Source organism: Thamnophis elegans, chromosome 4 (assembly GCF_009769535.1).
Source record: "Thamnophis elegans isolate rThaEle1 chromosome 4, rThaEle1.pri, whole genome shotgun sequence".
Taxonomy (NCBI): domain Eukaryota; kingdom Metazoa; phylum Chordata; class Lepidosauria; order Squamata; family Colubridae; genus Thamnophis; species Thamnophis elegans.
This window is the reverse complement of record NC_045544.1, coordinates 35,072,853-35,099,686: the sequence shown is the minus strand read 5'-3', so window position 1 is coordinate 35,099,686 and position 26,834 is coordinate 35,072,853. Positions and strand designations below refer to the sequence as shown.

The 26,834-nt window shown below is 41.5% G+C and overlaps 1 long non-coding RNA gene and 2 pseudogenes across 1 annotated transcript; 2 read left to right on the top strand and 1 right to left on the bottom strand.

Moving 5' to 3' along the window:
* The window catches only part of LOC116507069, a 59,339-nt pseudogene extending 49,807 nt beyond the window's left edge, over window positions 1-9,532 (top strand).
* LOC116507072 lies at window positions 565-23,154 on the bottom strand. The gene is made up of 2 exons (XR_004255142.1): window positions 22,000-23,154; window positions 565-710 (listed from the first exon to the last, which is right to left on the bottom strand). It is a non-coding gene; the product is annotated as an uncharacterized LOC116507072 (long non-coding RNA).
* On the top strand, window positions 21,174-26,834 carry LOC116507070 (annotated as a pseudogene).

Here is a 26,834-nt window from a genome sequence, read left to right as displayed (position 1 = left end):
GGTGGAATGGCAGGGGTCGTGCATACATTCATGTGGGGGTTGCGCACATAGAATATGGGTGTGGGCATGCCCGCACATGACCCCCGCTGCATCCCCCCGCTTTTGGCACATGATGGGAAAAAGGTTAGCCATCACTGTTCTAGTGATGTTCACAGATTTGTTGCTTGATTACCTTTTCGAAGATCTTCCCAAGTATTGATGTCAGGCTGATTGGTCTGTAATTTCCTGAATCTGCTTTTCTTTTTTTCCTTTTTGGAAGATAGGGACCACACCGGCTCTTTTCCAGTCCTCAGGTATTTCACCAGTGATCCAAGAACTTTGAAAGATATGCTTCAATGGTTCTGAAATTTGCCAGTTCGTTCAGTAGTGTTTTTCTTTTTGTGTGTGAAGATAGATGTGTGAAGTATGAATTAAGCAGTTCTGCTGTCTCTCTACTGTCCATTTCTTCTTTGCCATCTTCTCCGATTAGTAGCCGGATTGCTTGACTTTTTTCTTGTTTTTTATGTATTGGACATTCTCCAAATAATAATGGCACTGGATGAATTAATTTAATTATTTCTTATTTACAGGCACAGTGTGGACTCAGAACATTGTGAGCTTGATTCTTTATGAAGGTCATGGAGATGGAACTGAAAATATTAGCCTGATTAACAGGGCACCATGGCTAGAGTATAATGTTTATCATGTAGATATACCAAGTCGCGCATCACCTCGTGTCATTTGTTCCCAATAGCCCTACTATTTGGCACCCAAAGGATTACGAAATAAAAAAGGAAAAGTAGGACATATTTTGGTAACTTGTGGAGTGGAGTGGGGACCTGTCAGTCTTCGATTTTTTTTTAGCTCTGCATCTAAATGTTTTATTGACAAATAAATGCAAATGAACAGATGTTACATTGTTCCAATGTGTTTGGTGATTTGCAGGCTGAGAAAAAATAATTCAAATAAAATGAGGAATCCAGAATCTCATGCTTGGACGAAATAAAGCCGAACTGAAGATCCATGCAGAGATATTTAATCCTTCAGGTTACTTTTTCCAAAATGACACATCCAGATGGAGTGGGATTTTTTGTGTGGCTTAGTCAGTTTCTATCTTAATGTATCTGGAGGATGCCAAATTGAGGATTGCTGCCTTTAGCCATAAAATCCTTTTTACAATTGCTACTCTCAGTCACTCACACCCTCTTGGATGGAGGACTATAATAGCTTTAATGTGGAGCTGTTTTTTTACAACAGCCCTTGAAGTATTCAGAAACTTGAGTGGGTCCAAATGTAGCAAGATAGGCATTTGTGTGTTTTCCAGGAACTGCATACATTTCACTTCTGCTATTGAAACTACATTGGCTATATGTTTGATTCTGGATCGGATTTATATTTCCTAGTTATGACCTTTAAAGCCCTTCAGGAACTGGGAACATGTCATTTGAAGGACCTCTGTCCTCAGTTACATCTACCCATTCCATCAAGTCCAGTAGGAAAGGCACGTTTGGGGACCTGCCAGCAAGGGAGTTTTAGGCATGACCTTTTTTGCCATAGTCCCTGTCCTATTCCCTCTAAAGTGAGGCTTGTTCCAACCTTGTTGGCTTTCTGGAAGGTCCTCCAAATGGTTTTGCTAATAGCTTCGAGGTTCTATGATAAAGTATAGCCTCTAAGGTGATTGTATGAGAGTTAATTGATGTTCATACTCTCTGTATGCTTTGCTGCTATTCTGGGTTTGTTTTGTCTTCTTTTTAAATTTAAATTTAAATTGAGATTCTTAATGGTTTTTATTTTATTTATTTATTTATTTAATAAATGAATTAATAAATAGTTACCCCAAATCACCATGTAAGATATGCAGCTACACAAATGTGATAAATTGATTGTGTGTGAGAGAAAGAGGTGGGGGGAGGAAGAGGTGGGAGGGAAGGAATATATATATATATATATATATATATATATATATATATATATATATATATATATATATATATATATGTGTGTCTGTGTGTGTGTGTGTGTGTGTGTCTGTGTGTGTGTTTTTATTTGTGCTGATAAATAAATAAAGGGAGACTCTAAAAAAACACAAATATAACAAAGGCAACAGTAAAAATATTGGGTTTCTGTCGTGATGGACTCTTGTGACCAGCCGAAGGACAGATGATGGAAACAGTTAGCTTCCTCCCATAATTGGGGCTTACCAGGGGTTGTAAAAGTCCACTAAGGTCCACCAAGCCTCAAGGTTTTTCGATCAATCCCACTTTTTCGCTGCTGCATTCACTCTAACTGGAGTCTCTGAGATCATTTTTGACTAGATACTTTCTTCTTCCTACAGATTGTTTATGTGTTCAGAAATCCAAAGGATGTCTTGGTTTCTGGCTATCATTTTCTACAAGTTCTAACCATGCTGGAAACATCAAAAGACTTTGATGTTTACTTGGAGAAGTTTTTGGCTGGCAAAGGTAATAAATTAATCACAATCAGGTTAGTTTTTGTTTTGGACAAAAGATATGAATTCAATCCACTTCCTGCAAGTGGCAAACAATCCACTCCTCCTCCATAAAATAATAATAGTTATTTTCAATCCTCATTCAATAATTTTTTTAAACTGTATGCAAACAGTTTATAATGGGATGGATGAGTGGAGAAGAATGCAGGATTCCTAGAATAATTTGCCATGCAAAAATGGATGGGAGAGGGGAGAGAAGGCAGCTTATTAAGGGAGAGTGAGAACAAATACAAGGATACATTAAAATGGAGAAAAATGGAGGGGAATAAGTTGATGGATTTAAAACCAGGGTGTATTATTATTGTTGTTGCTGTCATTGTTGCTTTTGCTGTTGCTGTTGTTATTATTATTGATATTATGTGGTTAATCTTTGGTGAGATTCACAGCCTTTGGGGCTGGTTGGTAGCTCAACAACTCGAGTCCTAACCAAGGACCTAGGAACTGTTAAGGTAACGTCGGAGGATATAAGCTGTTCCAAGTAGGGTGGTTTTTTGTAGAATCAGAATGTTCAAGTCTGATAAATTTAAAATTTCCAAATAGCGAGGTAGCCCTTTAGGTATTGCTCCAAGGGCTCCAATTACAATTGGAACAACACATGATTTCTTTTTCCATAGTCGCTCAACTTCAATTTGCAAGTCCCAGTACTTTGTGATTTTTTCTTGCTGTTTATCTTCAATTCGTGCATCTCCAGGTATTGCAATATCAATGAACCATACTTTTTTCTTTTCAACTATTGTTATGTCAGGTGTGTTGTGGGCCAAGTGCCTGTCAGTCTGAATTCTGAAGAATTCTCCCACAAGATTTTGACTTTTTCATTCTCTAAAACCTTCTGAATCTGATGTTCCTAGTGGTTTTTGCTGTACTCAAAACCAAACTTTTGGCACAATTTCCAGTGAATGACCTTAGCAATGCAGTCATGGCATTGTAACTAGTCAGTTTGTGAAATTTTGCTGCACCGAAGTGGTCGACTGTCTCGTCTTTCTCATTACAAAGGTGACATTTGCTGTTGGTGGTAACATGTTGAATTTTTGCCTTCATGCAGTTTGTGGCTAAGGCTTGTTCTTGAGCTGCCAAAATAAAGCCTTCTGTTTCTTTTTTCAGTGCTTCTCAATTACTTCTTTCTTATATTCAGCTTTTGACTTAGTTGTCTTTAAAAGGCCGCCTTTATTTACTTCCTTAATCACTGGTTCTTCACTTTTCTGGATGTAATCATTCAAGCTATGTCTTTCTTCTTCCACAGTCTGCTTTACTTGTAGGAGTCCTTGACCACCCTTTGGACTTTAATATCTTGCAAATTCGTCGAATGTACTTGGCTGAAGTTGATTCCTTGACTTTATTATGCATTAAGTCAGAGGCCTCTAAAATCCCTCAGTACTTGTAACCTTCTTCTGGTTTTACTGCCTTTATCATTTCTTCATTCTCAAGTTCTATTCCATCAACTTCTAGGACCTTGCCTGCTTTGATTGCCATTGATGCACATTTGTCAATTCTAAACTGCATGCCGCCATCATCATCATCATCATCATCATCATCATCATCATCATCATCACTGTTATATTAGTCAGGAGACTGCAATGCTATTGCAGAATAATAGTTTGGCTGCCAATTTACCAGGTCTCTTGTGGGACATGCTCGCACACTTCCCAAAGTGCACTACAGGAGGGCAAGCTGGCTTTACACCAGAATGAAAGATGAGTGGATCTTCTTGCAGCCTCATCCAAGGGCCCCCTCCCTTCACCATAGCCCCCTTGCAAGCGGACAACTCATGAGCCAACTCATCTCCCCACCGAAGTGGTATCTATTTATGTAGGTATCATAGAACATGCTGTCAAAGTGCCAGGAGGTCAGAAGCTGAGGCAAGTGATGGGAGCTCACCCCACCATGCAATGCTAGGACTTTTGGAGCAGAGACCATCATGAAGCCATTGAGTTACTGCATCTCATTAATCAGGGTGTGATTATGTTGGGAATAACAGACAGAATCTAAAATTAATACAAATCAATGTTCATTTTAAAAAGTAGAGAGTTATATTTAAAATATATATATAAGAAAAACAAATACTCTCTAACATGAAGTCACATGGGGAGCATTTAAGGGTTGGACACAGAAGAGAGCTAATGGAATAAAGTCTGGTATTTGCAAATGTATAAAAAATTAATTCAGAATGCCCAAAGATCCAAATAAAGAAAAGCAAAAGAAACAAAACAATATAGCAGCATCTTGACAAAACTCTCCCTTTAGCAAGTGAGAGTATGCAACCACATTTGTTATGGCTCCCATTCCTTCTCTCTCCTCTCCGCATTCAGTGTTATTAGGGTGGGCTCTCAGTTGAGCTTTCATGTGTAGGTCCATCAGGTCATAAAAATAAATGGAAGAAATTCAAGCAGTCAGAATGTATCCCTGAGATGGATTGTTAGCTGAAACATTGCAGTGCCCAGCTAAACCATTAAACCAAGTGACTTTGAAGATTCCACTCATAATTATGCCAAATTCATTTCTCTCCTATCAGTGTGCTGTAGTTTATGGCTAGACCATATAGAAGGCTGGTTCAATCATAAGGATGATTTCAATATTCTCTTCCTTTCTTATGAAGAAATGAAAAAGGTAAGATGTGTCCATTTTGTGTGGTGCGACATGAAGAAAAATTAAGCACAGAAAGGTTTAGAAATGATGGGATGTATAGAATAATAAATTCCAAGAAGTAGTAGTAGAGTTGAGTGAACCACTCTTGGTTATTTCTGTGAACTCCTGGAGGACCGATGAGATATTTGAAGAAACATAAGAGCCCTCTCTTCAACAAGAAGGAGGATCCATGAAACTAGAATGTGGTCATCTTGGTATCCAAAAGATTTATTTTAAGGCATTTTTGGGAACACTTGGTGAGATGATCAAGATATGGATTTAATCAATAACATAAAGTAAATAATGTTCTCCTCTTCGGGCTCAAAGAAGGTTGACTCAACTCAAGTGCATTTTCAAGAGAGACCAAAACATTCATTTAGTTTGGTTGGAGAACTGTCCAGCTTCAGTTGCAGCAAGATTGCTAAGAATGTAAAACTCTGTATCATAAATATATTGAGAACCAAAAATGTTTCTCAACAACTTGTCTCTTGGAAACCTTTAGCAACAATTCTATGGACGGGTTTCTGTGTTTAATGAATATTGTACATTTTTTAAAAAAATACAAATGATTTAATATTCAAATAATTGTTTTCTGTAAGAAAAGAATTAAAGTAGGGGAAGTGAAAGACAGCATTGATATGTGAAATATGTATAAGATAGTGATAATCTTTAGAATTCCCCAGATATATCAGCCACATTTTCCATCTTTTCTCTATTGTTATGGATGAACTAATATAAAGCTGTATCAAATTTCAGGATCTGAGAAGTTCTGTACTGAAAATATGCAATTTCCTAGGAAAAGAACTGACTGAAAAGGAGGTGGATGTTGTGGTGCATAAAGCTACATTTGATAACATGAAGGCAGATTCTAGAACAAACTATGCAGTCCTGAATCCTACCTTTGCAGATTCTAGCAAAGGGGTCTTTCTTCGTAAAGGTAAATCCATAGAAATTTATACTCTAGGGATATGCTTATGAATATGCCAGGATTGCCACCTTCATCTAAAAGGCACTTTTTGTAGAGTGGTATCAGGGTTGGGCTTCAAAAAATTTTAGCAAGCGGTTCTCTGCCAGGTTGCTGGGTGGGCGTGGGCATGGTGCCATGGCCTAGTTGACCTCCTGCACCACAAAGGGGGTAGGTGAGTTGTCCTCCCCAGGCTCTGAAGGCATTCTTCGAGCCTCCAGGAGGGCAAAAATGACCTCCTCAGGCTCAGGAGGTCTTCTGGAGGCAGGAAGTGGGCCCTTTTCTGGCCTTCCCAAACTTTTGGTAGGTCTGTTTTTCACCCTCCCCGAGCCTTCATGCATGACCTACACTTACCTGCATCGAAAACGGGCCATGTGGGGATTCCTGGGACAAGCAGGGTGGGTGGGCAGGGCCAGCCAAGAGTAGGATTTGGGGGTTCTCGCAACTGCAAAGAATCTTAGCTAGAGGTTCTCCCGAAACCCTACGAACCATCAGCAGCCCATCCCTGAGTGATAGGTTCATTTTCTAACAACTTCTCTTTCTGCTGTGTCTTCATGATGTTGCACTAATCTGAGGCAACCATAAGGCATTCTTAGCTGTACCAATGTTAAATTGGTGTACTCCATTTTATCCTGACAGGTTTTTTTTTTGCCATGGATATAATCTGACAGTTATAATCTCTGTTCTGTTGCTTGCACAGACTAATGATCCTTTATAAATGAGATTGTTTGAATACTGGTCACTTTAGCCTGTTGGAGAGACATCTTCTTTGCTCTCTACCCTGAGCATCTCCTCCAGTCTTAGAGCTGCCTCCTTTAAACCTGCAGGGACACAGCCGATGCTAAAGAAAACCCCATCAATCATTTTAATTAATCATGGGAACAGTTCCAACAGGATGAACTCCAGACCATTTAGAACTTCATTGGCAGACCATTGGTTCCATGACTTCCCAGAACAAGATGCTTATACCAGAGAAATCACTTGACCCCTTATAGTTAGAAATCTTTACCTTTCTATCAAGCCTTCATTCTGTAGTCCAGCTCTAGTTAAAATAGTAAGGAACCAGCTTCCTGCCCAAAAATTAGAAATACAGATTTGTATATATTGTTTGATGGACAGGGAGGTAGATGTTCCTCTGATAACATAGGGATGTGCAATGTTCCCGATTTTGCAATCTATTACCCTCTTTCTAAGACTCCATGAAACCAATAACAGGCATGGTAATTGGAGACTAGAAACCACATCTGGAAGACTTTTGACCTTCATCCCTATAGTCCAGTGATGTGCGGTGAGGTTTATGGCTGGTGAGGCACTGACACAGTGGTGGGTTTCAAATAGTTTTAGACTTGTGGACTTCAACTCCCAGAATTCCACAGCCAGGCATGCTCAGTTCCGATTTAAAGCAACAGCATTTGTTTTTCTCCTTTGCGAAAAAGTTTTCCTTCATGCTTTTTCTTCTCCTTCCCCCTCCTTCCTCCTTCTCTCACTCCCTCCCCCCTCTCTCAAATAGACACACGCACACAGAGAAGTTGGATCCCTCTCTCACTCACTCTCAAACAAACACAAACACAGAAGTTGGATTGGATATATTTTCCAATGGCTTGAAAGCAGCTCCTCTGCCATACCCCCCCATTCCCCTACTGCCTTCTTATCCGAGTCTTTGGTTGCAGGTGGAGCCAGGTTGCCTTTTCAAACTTGTAATCAGTGAAGCTGGGCTTATAAACTTTTATCCAGCTCTCTGTGTGTGTTTGTGTGTGTGTGTGAAAAGGCAATGTAGCTCTGCATGCAATCAAACTACACTTGTGGAGATATCTACACTTGAGGATGGAGTTTGAATTCCTCCCCCTCCCTCTGACCCACACATGTATCTTTTCCAGCTGTTTCAGAGAGGATTTCAACTCTGCTCTTGCCTGCCATCATGAAAAGGAAAAAAAATGTAAAAGGAAAAAGGCAAGAGCTGAGGTCAGGCAGAGCTAGTTGCTGCCAGATGACTCTGCTTAGTGCTTAACTGTTTTAAAAAGTCTCTTAAAAAGTGCCTCTGCAGCAGTGGTGGGTTTCAAAAATTTTAGAACCTCTTCTGTAGGTGTGGCCTGCTTTGTGGGAGTGGCCTGGCAGTCATGTGACTGGGTGGACATGGCCAACTTGTAAAATGTGGTGAAACCCACTTAACCCTCTTGCTTAGAAACCAAAATGTTGGCTCAGAAACTTGAAGCATGCACGTCTTAAATCTATCAAGTTACAAGACCCTTGCACCCCTAACCCTTTAGAACCCCCCCCCAGGGCTGTTCAAACTTAACAGCTTTAAGACTTGTGGACTTCAACTCCCAGAATTCCTCCTCCAGTAATGTTGGCTCAGGAACTCTGGCATTGAAATGTGCAAGTCTTAAAGCTGTCAACCTACAAGACCCTTGCACCACTAACCCTTTAGAAAAAAAACCCAGGGGTGTTCAAACTTGACAGCTTTAAGACTTTAAGACTCCTCCTCTCGGTCTTCATCTTGATGTGCGAACGGGCGGGGGGAGGGAGCTGGAACCGGTTCTAAATGGCACAGTAGATTTGTGGAACCTCTTCTATAGAAGAGGTTAGAACTGGCAGGAACTCACCCCTGCTCTATAGGAAGAGGCGGGAGAATGACGTGTGTCATCTATGTCAGAAATTTTTAGGCTTTTAACCCTTGCTTAACTCTGCTTGAGTGATCATAAAACACCAGACTAGATGAGGCACGTCGTTCTCCCGCCTCCTCCTGTCGAGGGCACTTTTTTAGAGGCTTTTTTAAACAGTTAAACACTAAGCAGAGTCATCCACTGTGACTCTGGCAGCAACTAGCTCAGCCTTTTTCCTTTTACATTTTTTTCTTTTTATGATGACAGTGGTGAGGCTCTGCCTCCCCTGACTGCACGTCCCTGCTATAGTCCCCTCCTGAAGCTCTAAAGATATAGATATACACAATGTGTGTATATGTGTGCGTGCGTGTCCATACACATACACACAAACATACATACATTCCTACACACACACACACACACACACACACACACACACACACAAACACACATTCATTTTGGTGATAGGATGACATAAATAGCCTCTAGTTTAATTGAATACAAAAATTATGTTTTGCAAACCATTAAACTGTTGAGATTTTTTTAACCACTCCTTTCCAGGCATTGTTGGGGACTGGAAGAACCTCATGACTGTTGCCCAGAGTGAAAGGTTTGACCATATCTTTAAGGAGAGGATGGAAAAGCTGCCCTTCAAGTTCTGTTGGGATATTCAGGAGGATCCATGAGCTTATTTCCAGCTCACTAGAGGAAAATAATGTGTGATACACACCTTCAAATAGCTTGAATCAGAGATGACTTTCCAAGAATGGTCTTTTATGTAACTTTGTAATGTTTAATTCTCAACTTTGCAGAGATCATAGAACAAAGCAACATTAAATTCTATGCTATTATTACATGTAAAAGAAACTGCAGAAAACAATTAATAGTATATCTCTCTGAAATTCTTACTATCATTTGTATTTTGATTCCACAAATGAGGCCAGATGCACTAAAGTTTTGACATTGTCCAGCTAATTCCTATATACCCCTTTTAAAAAACTATTTGCCAATTCCAGCATCAGATTTCCTCATATGCTAAGGCCCTTTCTCTATTGCCTTTAGTTAGTAGAGACGCCTAGAGCACAATTGGAGGTCCAGTAAATCCGAATCGAGCCGAGCGCTTTTAACAACCTGCATCAGAGAATACATTTGAGCAATCAGGACGTCTAAGAGATTACATATTGCCTCTCTGATTGCGTCCGCTGAGTCACGCCCAGCCGCCCTATTTAGGATAACCCGTTCCCTCCTAAATAGGAGGGACACGGGCGATCCGCTGCAGGGCAGGGCTGAGGATTACGTCCAATTCCTCGCGGACAAGGTTGCTCGGCCGGGTGGACCTGGACTCCAATTCTGCAGAACCAGCCTAGGCACTAAGGGATAATCTGGTAAGCCATCGCTGGATTGATTTTCAAGCTGTTACCCCTGAGGATGTGGACAAGGCGATAAGAGCTGTTGGCGCCTCCACATGTGTGCTGGACCCATGCCCCTCCTGGCGGGTTGTAAACAGCAGAGAGGTGACACGACGCTGGATCCAGGCGGTTGTTACCACCTCCCTACAGGAGGGGGTCTTTCCCCCGCTTTAAAGGCGGCGGTGGTGAGACCCCTCCTGAAGAAACCATCCTTGGATCCAGCCGTTTTAAAAACTATCATCCAATCTCCAACCTCCCCTTTGTGGGGAAGGTTGTTGAGAAGGTGGTGGCCTTTCAGCTCCAGTGGTCCTTGGAGGAAGCCAATTATCTTGATCCATTCCAGTCCGGCTTCAGACCTGGCTACAGCATAGAAAACCGCTTTGGTCGCGTTGACTGATGATCTCTGGAGAGCCAGGGATGGAGGCCATGCCTCCATCCTGGTGCTCCTTGACCTCTCGGTGGCTTTCGATACCATCGACCATGGTATCCTTCTGCGACGACTGCAGGAGGTGGGGATGGGAGGCACTGTTTTACGTGGTTCTCCTCTTACCTCTCGGACAGGTCGCAGTCGGTGTTGGTTGGAGGGCAGAGGTTGACCCTTAGGCCCCTTAAGTATGGGGTGCCGCAGGGTTCGGTCCTGTCCCCCTTCTTTTCAATATCTACACGAAACCGCTGGGTGAGATCATCCGACGGCATGGGATAAAATACCATCAATATGCGGACGATACACAGTTGTATCTGTCCACCCCGTGCCAACTCAATGAAGCGATGGACGTGATGAGCCAGAGTCTTGAGGCTGTTAGAGACTGGATGGGGGCTAACAAGCTTGTGCTCAATCCAGAAAAGACCGAGTGGCTGTTGTGCTTTCCTCCCACGAATTGGCCAAGTGTTCCATCTCTCAGGCTGGGGGGTCAAATTGTACGCCCCTCAGATAGGGTTCGCAACTTGGGAGTCCTCCTGGACCCTTAGCTGACTTTTGAACACCATTTGTCAGCTGTAACCAGGGGGGCATTTGCCCAGGTTCGCCTGGTGCACCAGTTGCGTCCCTACCTGAACCGGGAGGCCCTCAGAACAGTCACTCATGCCCTTGTGACCTCTAGGCTGGAGTACTGCAATGTGCTCTACATGGGGCCCCTTGAAGAGTATTTGGCGACTTCAGCTGGTCCAGAATGCAGCCACGCGAGCGATCGTGGGTGCACCTCGATTCACCCACTTAACACCTATCCTCCGCGAGCTGCACTGGCTGCCTGTTGATCTCCGGGTGCGCTTCAAGGTGCTACTTGTCACCTACAAAGCCCTTCATGGTATGGATCTGGGTACTTGAGAGACCACCTACTGCCAATTACCTCCACTAGACCAATAAGATCTCATAGATTAGGCCTTCTCCGAATTCCATCAGCCAGCCAGTGTAGACTGGCAACTACCCGGAGGAGAGCCTTCTCGGTTGCTGCTCCGACCCTCTGGAACGAACTCCTTGTGGAGATCCGGACCCTCACCACCCTCCAGACCTTCCGCGCCGCCCTTAAAATCTGGCTATCCCGGCTGGCCTGGGGTTAAAGACTCTAACCCCTACTCGAATTGTATGACTGTTGAGTTCTTAAATGATGTAGTTCCTTTATGTTGTAAATTGTTTGTCCTTCCCCCCTCCTTTGAACTGTGAGTCGCCCTGAGTCCCCCAGGGAAAAGGGCGGCATACAAATAAAGTGAAACTGAAAACTGAAACTAGTGAAACTAGACTGATATAAAATTTGCTGTCCTTATTGTTGATGCCTTTCTGTATCTATACTTCCCATTTGGCTTGTCCCTTGTTAGTGATGTCCTTATTTCTTTTTCTTTTTAACCCTAAAAACACTCTTTTATTAAGAAAGAAAAGGAAACTGGGCACCTGCAGGCTTCCCTCCCCATTTCTTCCTCTCAGGAAAATAGGAGAATTTTCTCTGCATAATAGCAGTAGATAGCAATAGCAGTAGACTTATATACCGCTTCATAGGGCTTTCAGCCCTCTCTAAGCGGTTTACAGAGTCAGATTGCCCCCAACAACAATCCGGGTCCTCATAGCAAGTGGGGAGGGGGAGGGTAAAAATAGCAAGTGGGGAGGGGGAGGAGTAAGGAGAAGAGACACTGCAGTGGGGTATGAACAGAGGTGAAAAACTGAAGGTGCTGCTGTATGTCTGTGGGGGAGACTGTTAGGAATATAAGTGCCGTATAGTGATCAGTGTGAGCTATTGTAAGTTTTGCAACTGCTAGCAAATTTTGTGTACTGGACTGTTTGTATGATTATGGACTTGTTATTTGGATTCTCCCTTAACTGAAAGACGTTGATGACTGGCTGTCTTAACCGTGTATGGACTGTTTGATGGACTCTGATACCTCTATTTCCACGAAAGTAAAAGCCTATTTAAACTGCAGTGTCTCTGTATGCTGGTTTGTGTGTTCCCCAAACCACCCTCACAACGCTTCTCCTCAGCGGGGAGCTTACCTAACAGAGACCAAGGAGACTTGGCACTTATCGCCCCTCTCAGCAGGGACCTGGAGCTGACTTTGCAACCCATTCAATGGCAAAAGTGAAGAGATCCACCCTGGATTAAGAATTTCATTCGGAACCCAAAAACCCTGCATGGGGAGGGGGTGGAGGAGGAATGGAGGCCGCCTGTGCTGCACCATCCCAATTGGGCCCTTCTGTGCTAGGGTTCATGGAGGCTTCTCCAGAACAGAGGGGTGTTTGCTGTGGAGCAATGGGTGGTGGTGGTGGAAGGGGAGAGGGTCTGGCAGGCCAGGCCGATCTCTCGCTCTGCTCTGTGGGGTTCAGCCGAGCTGTGGATGTTGAGGATCAGCCTCTGGCAGTAATCCTTGAAGTTGATGGGCTTCACCTCTGCGGCAGTGGCCTTCAGGTGGGACTCATCATTGAATGTCTCCAGCTTGACTCGGATCCAAAATTCATGGGAGGTTAAAGCAGGTGCAATGAGTGGGCATGAGTGCTTTCCTGATTTACTACAATTTATTTGCCAACTCTCCAGGGTTTTTCCTCCCAGGAATCTTTGGAGCAGGATCTGGCACTCTTTCAAAACTCTGCTCACCCACGAGTATAATCAGGGAATAAAGTTCAGGGGTGTGAAAGACTCTTTCAAAACCCCTCACTAAGGAAGTAGAGGACTACAGCATCAGCTGTCCATCATGCTCTGCTATTCCTGCCTACAGAAGTTTAAAAAATGCGTAGTGATGAAGGAAAGGGGAGAGCTGTTCCTGCACCAGTCTAAAGCAGATGCTGATTTCCCCTAGAAAATGGAATACGCTTTCATAGGGGTGAAAGGGACCTTAAAGGAAGTTTTGTCCAATTCCCCACATAAGGCAAGAGACCTTATATAATCCTGGTCAAATGGTCATTCGGTGTATTTTTGAAAATTTCCAATGAGGGAACACCTACAACTCCAGGAGGCATTAATTGTTCTAACAATTAATCAGTGGAATTTCTCCTTATTTCGGAGGAAAATTTCTCCTTATTTCTAAGTTGGACCTCTCTTTAGCAAACCTTCCACCCATTACTTCTTGTCCTACACTCTGGAGATAAGTCAGTCAGTCCCCTCTTCTCTGTGACAGCCTCTCAAGTATTGAAAAACATGTATCATATCCCTCCTAAATCCTTCTCTTGACAGGCTAGAGTGCCTAGCTCTGTAAACTGTTTCTAATACAATTTAGCCTCCAGACCCTTTATCGTGTCTGCACATGATAGGATCTCAGCATGTCTTTTGTAGTGTGTTGACCAAAACTGTATGCACTATTCCGAATTCGGCCTGCCAAGTACAATGTAAAGCAGTTTTTATCACCTCTCATGATCTTGATGCTGTCCCTTCTTTCATCTGATACCAGCAATGGCGAACCTTTTCGGGATCGAGTACGGAAAAGGAGTACATGCGTGCGCACTTGTCTGGGCCGTGACCCGGAAGAGGAGCTGTCCAGAGGACATGAACTTCACGTTTCTGGCTTGCATACTGCCCAGGTAGTCTTGTGGTTACTGGCATACATGTGTGCACAACGATCAGCTGGCCAGTGTGCATGCTCACACGGAAAACCAGCTCTCCAGTTTCCAACGCTGCCACACACATGAAAGCCAGCTGATCATCACGTGTGCATGCATACCAGAAACCCAAAAGAGGAACAGGCAACACCATACGTGCCAGGCAACATCAACATGCCACTTCAGGCACATGTGTCATAGGTTCACCATGATTATTCTTATACTATAACTTGGCCAACACGTCACATCCATTCACTGTCAGGGTTCCAAATAACATCCAAATTAAATCAGAGTCCAAGGTAAAGTATTGCTCAAAGTTCCAATTTATTAAGGGAGTCATGTTGGCACATCTGGAAAACCTGAATCTGAGCTGCCTGGTTTTTCCCCACCCAATTGAAATTTCATGATGTTGCCCCCACACTCAGAAGTCCATCACATGGTCCAATCTCCATTGACATGCTGGCAGTTTCACCCATCCAATTCTCAGGTGCAGCAACAAAGGATGAGCTTGGATTCTAGAAAAAAAAATTATTTTGGCTACATAGCATTTTACTCCATACCATCCCCCCTCCCATTTTCCCACAATAGAAACAGCATAGTAGAATAATAGAAAGTGTGGCAGGCCAAAGATCCAAAAGGAATATGCTGCAGGCCTTTCAGGTGGCCTCTCCTCAGAAGAGAAATGGTTCCTGAAAGAGATTAATGTAGGGGCTAACATATCAGAATTAACCACCTCCCCCCACCCAGGAGGACCCTTTGTCTTATCGGGAAACTTAACATGGAATTGTTTTACTAACTTATCCGCTTATAGGTTCCAGCTTTTCACCCAAGTATCTTAGCACAAAGGGTACCCCTTCCAATGCACTAAATACTGTAAGCGACCCCTGTACAGCTGGAGTCTAAGATTTTTTTTACCTCATAATGTGTTTCCCCTTCTATCACTACAGGAGGAGGGAGAGGCTGGATGGACGGTCTTATGCTGGACCCAATTACTGGCTTCAATAAGCTACAATGACTGGGTAAATTTTCCCTAGAATTCTGGGTAGATTGAGTTGAACTGCAACTGGGTTAATTATCTTCACTATTAGGAATGGACCTAGAAATTTTGGGCCAAATTTCTTGCTAGTCATTCTTAATGTTATTTTGGTAGATACAAAAACTTTGTCCCACACATGAAAAGGGGGTTGGAGCAAGTGGTGTTTCTCAGCTTGTTTCTTTTGGCTTCTGCCGCTTCCACTAGAGCTTTTTTCGTATTTTCCCATCCTTTCTTAGCATGTCCATCCATTCAGTCAGCGACATGGAGGAGGGAGGTTCTCTAGGTAGCTCAGGCATGGGAACAAATTCCACGCCACTGGTAATTTGGAAAAGAGTTAATCCAGTGCTGCTATGGACCATGTTGTTGTATGCCACTTCGGCGAAGGGTAGTCCAACCAGTTGTCTTGCTGATAGTCCATAACATCAGATGTATTGTTCCACCATCGCATTGGCCCTCTCCCTGCTCCGTTCATGCTTGAATGAAACACTGAGCTCAGTCCTTGTGTGGGCCCAATGGACTTTCTTCCTCCCATATTTGGGCATACCGGGGGTTGTAAAAGAAATCATATATATATATATATATAATATATTATAATATATATATATATATATATATATATATATATATATATATATAAGATTTTTTACAACCCCTGGTAAGCCCCAATTATGGGAGGAAGCTAACTGCTTCCATCATCTGTCTATCGGCTCGTCTGTCTATATATATCATTACTTTGACTTTGAATTGAAAGCTGCCAATGGGGCAGTTAAAAGCAGTCTTCCATCATCTCCCTTTCTGATTCATATGCGGTAATATGCCTATCTTAAATCCAGCTTGGTGAACACCTTGCCTTTAGCCAAGTAGTTCAACATATCTTTCATGAGGCATATCAATACAGAGACAAACACCACATCTTTCTTTTCTCTGAAGAGCACTGGGGCCGCTACTTTAGACTTTACTGGTTCAATAATGCCCCACCTCAAATTGATGTACTTCCACATTGAACCATCTCCTTTGCAGTCATGAAGTACATTTTTGGTTTTGGTAGGGTAGCCCCAGGTATGAATTCTATTGCGCAATCTGTGGGCCGATGAGGGGGAAGATAGTTGCAATCTTCCTCACTGAACACCCCCGCCAAGTCCCAGTAGTCTTTTGGTACTTGTTGGATCCCTGGGGGTTTGGTATCTACTGCAGGTGCTGCAGGTTCTCGGCTATTGGGTTCAATCATTCCTGGGTGGCCCTTTGGCTCCACCGGTGGTAGCGGGCCAAAGTTGATAATCAATTTCCTAATGCCATCCTCCCACTTTATTGTAGGCACCCATTGTCTAGCCATGCAAGCCCCAAGATAATTGATTCCTACATTCTTGGAGCTACGATGAATCTGAGGAATTCATAGTGGCGGCCTATCTGTAACTTTACCAATTTGGTAATTCGCGTGGCTGCCCCCCTTCCCCCCAATTAGCATTCCATCCACCTGCTCAACCAAATTGGATGTGCTAGGGGTCTTGTGCATATGCCGAGTTGCTCCAAAATCAACATGCTGATTAGGCATCGGGTGTAGCCAGTGTCCACGATTGCCCCAACTTCTCCTTCCACCCTCGTTTCAGGCACTTGGAGTTTGGATTTGATGGTAAAGGGGCGGATGGGTCCACTCCATTGGGTCATCTTCAGTCTTCTCCTCCTCATCCTCCAAGGTGGATGTGGCTTCCCCAATGGTCAGGCTCTGTCTCCTTAGGTTGGGGATTATGGTTCTCAGGTTTTTGTACAGCCGACTCTTTTCTGGTGGTTTTGGGGGGCTTTTCTTTGTTACATTGGCAGGTGGTGGGCCAGCTTGTGAGAATGGAGCTGGAGCCAGGCATCTGATGCTCTGTGGCCCAGCTGACTGCATCGGCAGCATTTTATTGCCCCCCCCCCGAGAGAAGAGAGCGTGGAGGCTTCTCAGCTTGCTGCGTTCAGCAGCCCAAAGGCCTTCACATGGTTCAATCTTCCACTGCCATGCTGGAAGCTTCCCATCCAGTTCCGGTCAGGTGAATGTTATTTCATTTGAATGTATATTTCATTTGTATGCCGCCCTTTTCCCCTGAAGGTGCAGAGGTGTGGAGACAAAGGATGACCTTGGATTCTAGAAAGGAGTTTTATTTTGGCTACATAACATTTTACTCCATACCATCCCCCTCCCATTTTCCCACAATAGAAATGGTATAGTAGAATAATAGAAAGTGTGGCAGGCCAAAGATCCAAAAAAGAATATGGCTGCAGGTCTGACATTCACGCCCATCCATTTGGGAATTCCTTGGGTGTTTTTAAGAGACTTTACCCTTTACACTGACTTATATATAAATAATCTTTCTGGGAGTTCTGATTATAAAGATGGAAGTCTACTTTAGTTGCTGAAACTTTTCAAGGATTAAGTCTAATGCAAAACATTAGACTTAATGTTTCTTTCCGCAAATATGAGGTTACTGCTAGCTCCCCCATCAACTACACTATATAGATAATCTTTTTCCATTCTTTATTCTGGCTATTTCGATTTTAATATGTTTGCTGATGTAATTAATTAATTTAATTTTAATGTAATTGATTTCTCAACAGCAATATCAAATAAAAATAAAATAAAGGTAAAAGTGTATGATTTAATTAATGTGCAGTTGATGATACTGTCTTACCATGCGGTTTTAGAGGCTGCTGCTTCATTCTTCACTTTCTTATTTTCCTGTGTGCACAATAATAATCTGTGTAATAGAAAATACAATAATAATTTGTGTAAAAGAAAATACACTATAAAATGCATAAGTGGTAATAAAAAGAATCAATTTCGATAGTCACATTACCTGTTGCCCGGCTCTGTTTGATATTATGTGCTCTTAGTTGAACTTCCTATAAACTTAACAGTTCTGTTTACACTGTGCACATTAGAGTCCAGGAGGAAATAGGGCAGCCTGACATTCAGGTCCCCATGATAGGCTGTTCTTTCAAATAGAAATGTTAATGTCAAAGCCTTAGTGGTGCATAGAATTAATAATCAAACAAACACAAGCTATACCTTTGATGGCTGGGGCATCACCTATATCAGTGATGGCTAACCTTTTTTTCCTCGGGTGCCAAAAGCATGTGCATGTGTGCTGCCGTGCACACTCACGTGCCCACACCTATAATGCAATGACACTCCCACGCGCCACACCCTTCTCAGCTCTGTTTTACAAAGGGAGGCTTCTCAAAGCAGCACTAAGCCTCCCTTTTTTCCTTCTCAGCGCTGTTTTGCTGGGTTTGCCGGGTTCGCTGTTCACTTCTGGGTTGCCCATAGGGTCATTTTTCACTCTCTGGAGCCTTCAGGAGGCTTCCCTGAAGGCTCCAGAGCATGAAAAATGGCCCAACACGCAAACCAGAAGTCCATTCCTCAACTTCCGGTTTGTGCATTGGGTGGTTTTTCCCTCCGAAAAACAGCCAAAAAAGAAGGCCAAGATCAGCTGGCCAGCGCGCAAATGCATGCTGGAGCTAACAGGCAATGCCTCACATGCCCTAACAAATGGCTATGAGTGCCACCTGTGGCACACATGCCATAGGTTCGCCATCATAGCTCTAGAATTTGTCTCCCAATGGATCTCAGGGTGGATAAAGTCCCCCATTACTATAGCTGTGTGTTTCCTATTTACCGTACTTAGCTAACTCATTAGGGAAAAGTTCATCTATTTTCTCTGTTTGGTTGGGTGACTAGTGGTATACAACCATAGCAATGTCATTTATTTTCCTCTAATTTTCATCCAAATGCATTTGAGAAGACTTTCATCTTTGTTACCTTCCCTCCTGAAAAAAGACAAATGAGTTAACATTGTTCTTTAATACATTATTTTATTGTATTGTACAAGCCATGGTGTTGCAGTGGTTGGAATGCAGTACTGCAGGCTACTTCTGCTGACCGCTGGCTGCTAGCAGCTCAGCAGTTTGAATCTCACCAGGCTGAAGATTGACTCAGTCTTCCATCCTTCCGAGATGGGTAAATGAGGACCCAGATTGTTGGGGGCAATAGGCTGACTCTGTAAAACCACTTAGAGAGGGCTGTAAAGCACTTTGAAGGGGTATATAAGTCTAAGTGCTATTGTTATTACTATTGCTAAGGCTATTATTGGTCATTCGGAGTTCAGAATGGCATATTTACATATTTAGGCCATTGGAAAAATACCCCTCATCATCACTATCACTATCAAAGTTAAGCTAGCATAACATGCTATTGTACGGTAAAACACATTGCCCTTTTTGGACAATTTGTACCCTGCAGATCATGCCAACAATCATAAGGAAGTCGATCTTCACTTAAAGAATTGCATCTCTTTAACTCACTATGGAAATAGCATGTTCTCTGAGAGTGGCTATATTTACGTCAAAAAAATCTTCAGAAGAGTTGTGATTGCAATTTCCCTAGAAATATAAAAATAAGATGCTTTGAACTGATTTTTGTTGAGTGTTAATTCAGAGTCTGCAAAATATAAAACATATCCTGTTAGTGTTGTCCCTGTACCACTGGCGTTTACCTAACAATAAATAAAACCAGCTATTCACTATGTGAATTAAAGATGGACCATTCACAATTCCACAGTCTGACTAGAGAAATGCAGGATACATCCTATTTTTCATTGCTCTTATCACTAAAATTACAATGTGATTTACAACAATGATAAGTCTGAATAAATCAGTTTCTTCACCTGTTGTAAATAATGCCCTTCTGGATTCAGCTCCAAGTGGGGAGGAAAGACACTGGAGACATGGAGGCTGCTTGGAAAGATGGTTTAATGGCGGAGGACCACATGGTTTGAGTTCCTGAACAGAAAAGGGGGGTCACATGCTTCAATGTTGGGCGAAGAAGAAGAGAGGGAGAAGGGCTGAAAGTTCCTGGGTTTTTATACTCTCTGTTCGGTCCCCCTCTCTGTTTCCCGTTCCTGTGTAAGAAAATGTATTCTGATTGGTTGTCAGACTCCTATGGGGCCATGCATGGGCAACTCTTTAGGCTTTGTTTTGAGTCCAAGTGTGATTTTCCAGATGGCATGAGGTGAGTGGGGTAAAGGGCGAATATGCCTTAATCCCATCACCCTGGTGCTGAAGGGGAGAACTCTTTATTATGTAGAATAGACTGGCTTGGGCATTTTAATGGCCCATTAAGAAAATTGGGGGCTATTAAGAGTGAGTCTGTTTCCTGCCTAAAAACATGTTTCTCCATTTCTGATCCAGGGAAATGTAATATTCTGCCATTTCAATATTTCCTAGGATATTTCATTTTTCTAGGAGGGGCGGGGGAGTGCTAACTTCCTACACACCAAAACCCCAACAACAGGCTTTGTTACATTCTGTTAGCAGAGGCCCTGAGTTGCACCACATGTTGGTGGTGTCTTAAGTTTGTGATTTGCAGAATGTTAATAAACTATTTGGAATCCGAGGCTGCTATATTATTTTCAAATGCACACAGAAGTTTTAACTTTTGAACTTCACAGTGGCCTGTAGCTGACACATCTAGAACTCAGTGTGTGTGCAGAATCACTTTAAGTAATCAGAACATGAATTCCAGCAAGGCTCATGTGACTTGGCAAGCCCGTGCAGAATATGACTGCAGAATCACAGCCTTGTGTTTATCCATAAGAAGGCTGGAAGGGGTGGAGTAAATTTTATGCAGGGGGAGGGGGAGATGAAGGAGGGAGTTCTGGGAGTTGTTTGTGTGTAAAACTGAACTTATAGCACGTTGTCTTGGCAGAAGTTGGGTTATAAAGGAAGCCAGCTAAGCAGTAAAAAGCTTTCTAAAAATTTTCATTCAGGTCTCTCGAGTAAAAACCCCCAAACTGTGTGATTCTTTCTCTCTGCTCTTCAACTGCCCCATCATTCATCAAGGTAAGTCACACATTTTGACACACTCTTTACTGTCCATAGTAAATTCAGCAAATTAAGTTATTAAAAGGGAGGGAGATTGGAGGGCAGAGGCGGAGAGTTTAACTTCAGCACTAAATTGGGGGGGGGGGGGAGGAAGGAAAAAAGATCAACAAGCCTTTTCCCTCCAGCGTGCAAATGTGCATTTTTACTTCTCTGCAGAAATAAAATAATAGATACTAGTTTCCTCTATTCAGCATGATATTATCGTCCAATTGTGCCAGATAAAATGAACCCAATCATGGACTGGGCCAACACTTTCTAGGGGAAAAAAATAGAATGGGCCAATAACTTTATATTTTATCAACAGATCTAATAATGGAAATAGCAGATAGATTCCTATTTAAACACAAAGGATTAATTTTTTTCGAAACCAGACCACACCTGAAAAAATCGATTCACTAGAAAGTTTTGAAATCCAAGAAGATGATGTATTTCTAATCACCTATCCTAAATCTGGTAAGTTCAAGGATATCTCCCGAGGAACACTTAATCTTTTATCCAATGCTGTTATTTAATTCAGTATGTTGGTTGCTGCAACTGTGCAAGGCTATAATCAGGTGTTAATGTTTCGCATTTTATTAGAACCTGAAAATGTACATAAAATAAATCTGCTAAATCTGCATTATCACCATTTTATTTTTCTTTACAGAGCTAATTTCTCATACATGCATCAACTATTTTAGAAGAAACTGTTGCTTTTATGTTCTCGAATCGTTTACTATTCTTCCTGATAAGAAAGGTTTCTCTGTGTAACATTCTCCATATAATAGTGGCTCTGGGTGAATTAATTTAATTATTTCTTATTTACAGGCACAGTGTGGACTCAGAACATTCTGAGCTTGATTTTTCATGAAGGTCATCGAGATGGAACTGAAAATATTACCCTGATTGACAGAATACCATGGCTAGAATATAATATTTTCGAAAGATTTATCTAGTCTCCCATCACCTCGTGTCATTTGTTCCCATCTGCCCTACTATTTGGTACCCAAAGGATTACAAAATAAAAGAGCAAAGGTAAGACCTATTTTGCTACATATGCAGTGGAATGGGGAGCTGTCGTTCTCTATTTTCTTAGCTGTGTATCTGAATATTTTATTGGCAAATGGGCAAGGACAAAGAAACAGATGCCATTTTGATCCACAGTGTTTGGTGGATGATAAAATTTGAAGTGGGAGGAAAAAATACCTCAAACAAAACAGGTGTTAAAAATGGAATGTCATGCATAGAGATAGTTAAACCTTATGCTTATTTTCCCCTAATGACATTTCCAAGTGGATTGTAATGATATCTAATACATCCCGAGTATCCAGAAGATGCCACATTGACGAATATATATCCCCCACATTTATTATTTTTACAATAACTCAAGGCAACGAACATATCCAAAACACTTCCTCCTCCTATTTTCCCTACAACAACAACCCTGTGAGGTGAGCTGGGCTGAGAGAGAGTGACTGCTCCAAGTTAACCCATCCAGTTCTCATGGCTAAGGTGGGACTTGAACTCACAGGGCTTTTTGCCCTTGTGCCTTAAGCACTAAACCAAACTGGCTCTCATCTCTTCACCAAATCTCTTCAGAGGAGACTGCTACTCTCAGTCACCTCCTTGATGAACGCTCTAACAGCTTTAATATGGAGCTGCTATTTACAATGGCCCTTGAAGATGATGAGATGCTTCAGGTAATGCAAAATTAGCCCCATGGGATTTTGTGTGTTCCCCAACTGCATAGATTATACTTCCACTTTGCAAACTGCATTGGCTACCAGTTTGCTTCCCATTCCATTTCAAGATGTAAATTATGACCTTTAAAGCCCTTTGTGAGTTGGGAACAGGTTATTTGAAGGATCCCCTCCCCTATCCACCCTATCAAGTCCAGCTGGAGAAGTATGTGGGGTCCTATCAACTAGGGAGTTTTGTTGGGTAGGTTCTAGGTAGAAAGTATTTTCTGCTATGGCCCCTACCCTATGGAAGGAACATCATTCTCCCCAAGGTGAGGCTAGCAACAGTCCTGTTGTCCTTCTGGGAAGTTCTCAAAACATTGGTTACCAATGAGCTTCAAGATCCCATGATAGAAGAGTGACTGTATGAGATTTAATTGTATGCGTGGTCTGTCTTTTTTCTTGTTTTTGTTTCATTTTTTTGGACTTAGCTATTATTTTCTGTTACAGATTATTTATGTGTTTAGAAATCCAAAGGATGTCTTGGTTTCTATTATTATTTTCACAAAATTACAGCCACATTAGAAACTCAAAAAGACTTTGATTCATTCTTGGAGAAGTTTTTGGCTGGCAAAGGTAAGAAGATTTTGATTATGATGATGCTTGTCATTTATCTTGGACAAGAAAATATGAATATATTTCAATCCACTTCCCACGTGGAGCAAAGAATCCACCCTCTCCCCAAAAATAAGATAAGAATCGTGATTTACTCATGCAGTAATTTGTATGAATCCTAGACAAACATGAATGTATGGAGAAGAATAGAGGACTCCTAGGACAACTCATGATGTAAAAGTGACAGGGAAAGACAAGAGAAGGCAAGAAATACTGGGATTCATTTAATGTTAGAAAAATGGAGAGAAGTTTTGGGTGTGTGATTGCGTTGGGAATGGATGGACAGAATCTAAAATTAACAAAAATCAATATTCATTTTAAAATTTGAGAGTAATCCCATTTTTTAAAAAATGCAATATTAAATATTCTCTAAAGTTGTAGTCCCATAAGGAGCATTTAAGGGTTGGTGACAGAAGAGAGGAATAAGTCTGATATTTGATATTTAGTCTAGTGATTAAGGCACCAGAATGGAAAGCAAGAGATTGTGAGTTCTAATCCTGCTTTAGCCATGAAAGCCAGCTGGGTGACCCCATGCCAATTCCTCTCTCTCTCAACCAAACTCAACTCACAAGGTTCTTGTGGGACAATAGGAGGAGGAAGGTTGAATATGTTCACCACCGTGTGTTGTTTGTAAATAATAAAGAGGAAATACAAATAAATAAAAATAAGTAAATTTGCAGAAGTAGAAAAAATAGTCCAGATTAGCAAAAGCAAACAAAACAAAATAGGTATATCTTGAAAGAACTCCCCCACACCCCTTAGCAAGTGAGAGTGTGCAACCACATTTGTTATGGTTCCCATTTCTTGTCTCTCCACTACACATCCAGTATTATTAGGTTGTCCCCCACAATCATGCTTTGATCTGAAGGCCTCCGGGGTATTTTTATCCCACCACTGTTCATAAGGATAAATGGAATAAATTCAAGCATTAAGAATATATCCTTAAAACAATCTGTCAATCTGTCATTTCTCTCCTATCAGTGGGCAGTAGTTTGTGGCTAGACCATATAGAAGGCTGGTGCACTCATAAGGATGATTTCAATATTCTCTTCCTTTCTTATGAAGAAATGAAAAAAAGGTAAGTTGTATCCATGTCATGTAGTGCAATATGACTATTAAACTTTAGAAATGATGGGATGTTAAGAATAACTTATTGCAGAAAGAAGTTACACAGGTGATTACAGAACCATTCTTGGTTATTTCTGTTAAATCCTGGAGGACTGGTGAGGATTTTGAAGAAAGGTAAGTGCCCCCTTTTCAACAAGAAAGAGGAGGATTCAGAAAATTAGACTTTTGCCACCTTGACATCAGATTAATAAACAGCCTATTAATAAATATTTATGTAGACATGGTAGAAATGACAGGAGTCAGCTTATATTTCTTGCAGACAGGTTAGTTAAAATTAAGTTGATCTTATTTTTGATAGAGTTACTGACTTAGTAGAGAGGGGAATCCAGTAAGTAAAATGGGTTTCTAATTCAGCAAAAATTTGGCTCATTTAATAGTCTCCTGTTTTGGTTCAAAAGAAATTGATTCAACTCAACTGCACCCATCATTTTCAAGAGAGGCCAGGGCATTTATTTAACCTAACTTGACAACCGGCCAGCCTCTAATAAAATTGCTAAGAATGTAAGAATCTGAATCTTAGAATAATTATGTCATATAAAATATTGAGAAAAATGTTACTCAACATTTTTCCTCTTGAAAACCTTTAGCAGCAATCCTAAGGAAGTGTTTTGTGTCTAATCCATTGATAATGCTTGCCATGTCAATGTACAGTGTTCATTTAAAAAAATACAAATCACTTAATCTCAGTATTTTTTAGTAAGAAAAGAAACGAAGGTGGGGGGAGTGAGAGACAGCATTTCAGATTTGTATAAGAAAGTGATATTCTTTAGAATTCCCAAAATATGTTCACAAACGTTTCTGTCTTTTATCCATTATTGTGAATGAACTAATGTAAAGCTATATCAAATTGCAGGATCTGAGAAGTTCAGTATTGAAAATATGCAACTTCCTAGGGAAAGAACTAAGTGAAAAGGATGTGGATGACGTGGCAGATAAAGCTACATTTGATAACATGAAAATGGATTCTAGAGCAAACTACAGATTCTTGTGTTCAGATCGATTTCAGCAAAGGGGACTTTCTTCGGAAAGGTAAATCAGTAGTAATTCATATTCCGAGGCTATGCTTGTAGGACATGTCAGGCTTCATCTGAAACCAGGATTATGCCTTCATGTGAAAGACACTTTGAAGTTTTATAGACATGTCCCAACATGTCTGATTGCATGTATCTAAATCTTTCTTAGCTGTACCAATCTTTTCATTCTGACAAATTTTGGCATGGATATACTTGTTTCTATGACCAATCTGATGCCTGCACAGACTAATGATCCTTAGGGAGTGGGATTGACTAGTTCACACTGGCCACTTTGGGTGATGGAGACATAGCCACGTCACTCTATATCCTGGGTACTGTCCTCCAGTCTTAGAACTGCCTCCTTTAAGCCTATGTGGACATAAACAATGCTCAAAGGACCATCAATCTTTTCCCATGGGGCCAGTTCCAACAGGGTAAATTCAAGATCATTTGAACCTCACTGGCAAACCATTTGTTCCATGACTACTCTTCTATCAAGTCTTCACTCTGTAACCCAGCTCTAGTTCAAATAGTAAGGAACCAACTTCCTCCCCAAAAACTATACTTACAGATTTCTAAGAACTGTTTGAACAAAGAGGTGACTAAGCAGTCATCTGTTAATGGAGAAATGAGCAATGTCCAAGTTAATTATGTTTTGCAAACCATTAAATTGTTGACATTTTTTAACCACTGCTTACCAGGCACTGTTGGGGACTGGAAGAATCTCATGACTGTTGCCCAGAGTGAAAGGTTTGACCGTGTATTTAAGGAGAGGATGGAAAAGCTGCCCTTCAAGTTCTGCTGGGATATTCAGGAGGATCCATGAGCCTATTTCCAGCTCACTAGAGGAAAATAACGTGTGATACACATATCTTCAAATGGATTGAATCAGAGATGACCTTCCAAGAATGGTCTTTATGTAACCCTGTAATTTAATTTTCAACTCTTTAAGGATCACAGAAGACAGAAACATTAATTTCTGTGCTATTGTGAAGTATAATAGAACCTGCAGAAAACTGTTAATTTATGCCCTCTGATATTCTTATTGTCATTTTTATTTTGATTCCAATGAAGCAAAATGCACTAGAAGTTTGATATTTGATGTCCAGCTGATGCCTTAAAATAGGGCAAAACTCACTTAACAACTGTCTCGCTTAGCAACATAATTTTTGGCTCATTTGAAGTGATAAGTTGAGAACTACCTGTATAAACTGCAGATATTTTTCATGTGGACAGGAGTGCAAAGTCTGAACAGTTACCAAGGTTGCTAGAACAACTGAAACTTCACTTTCCATATCTCAGGAGCA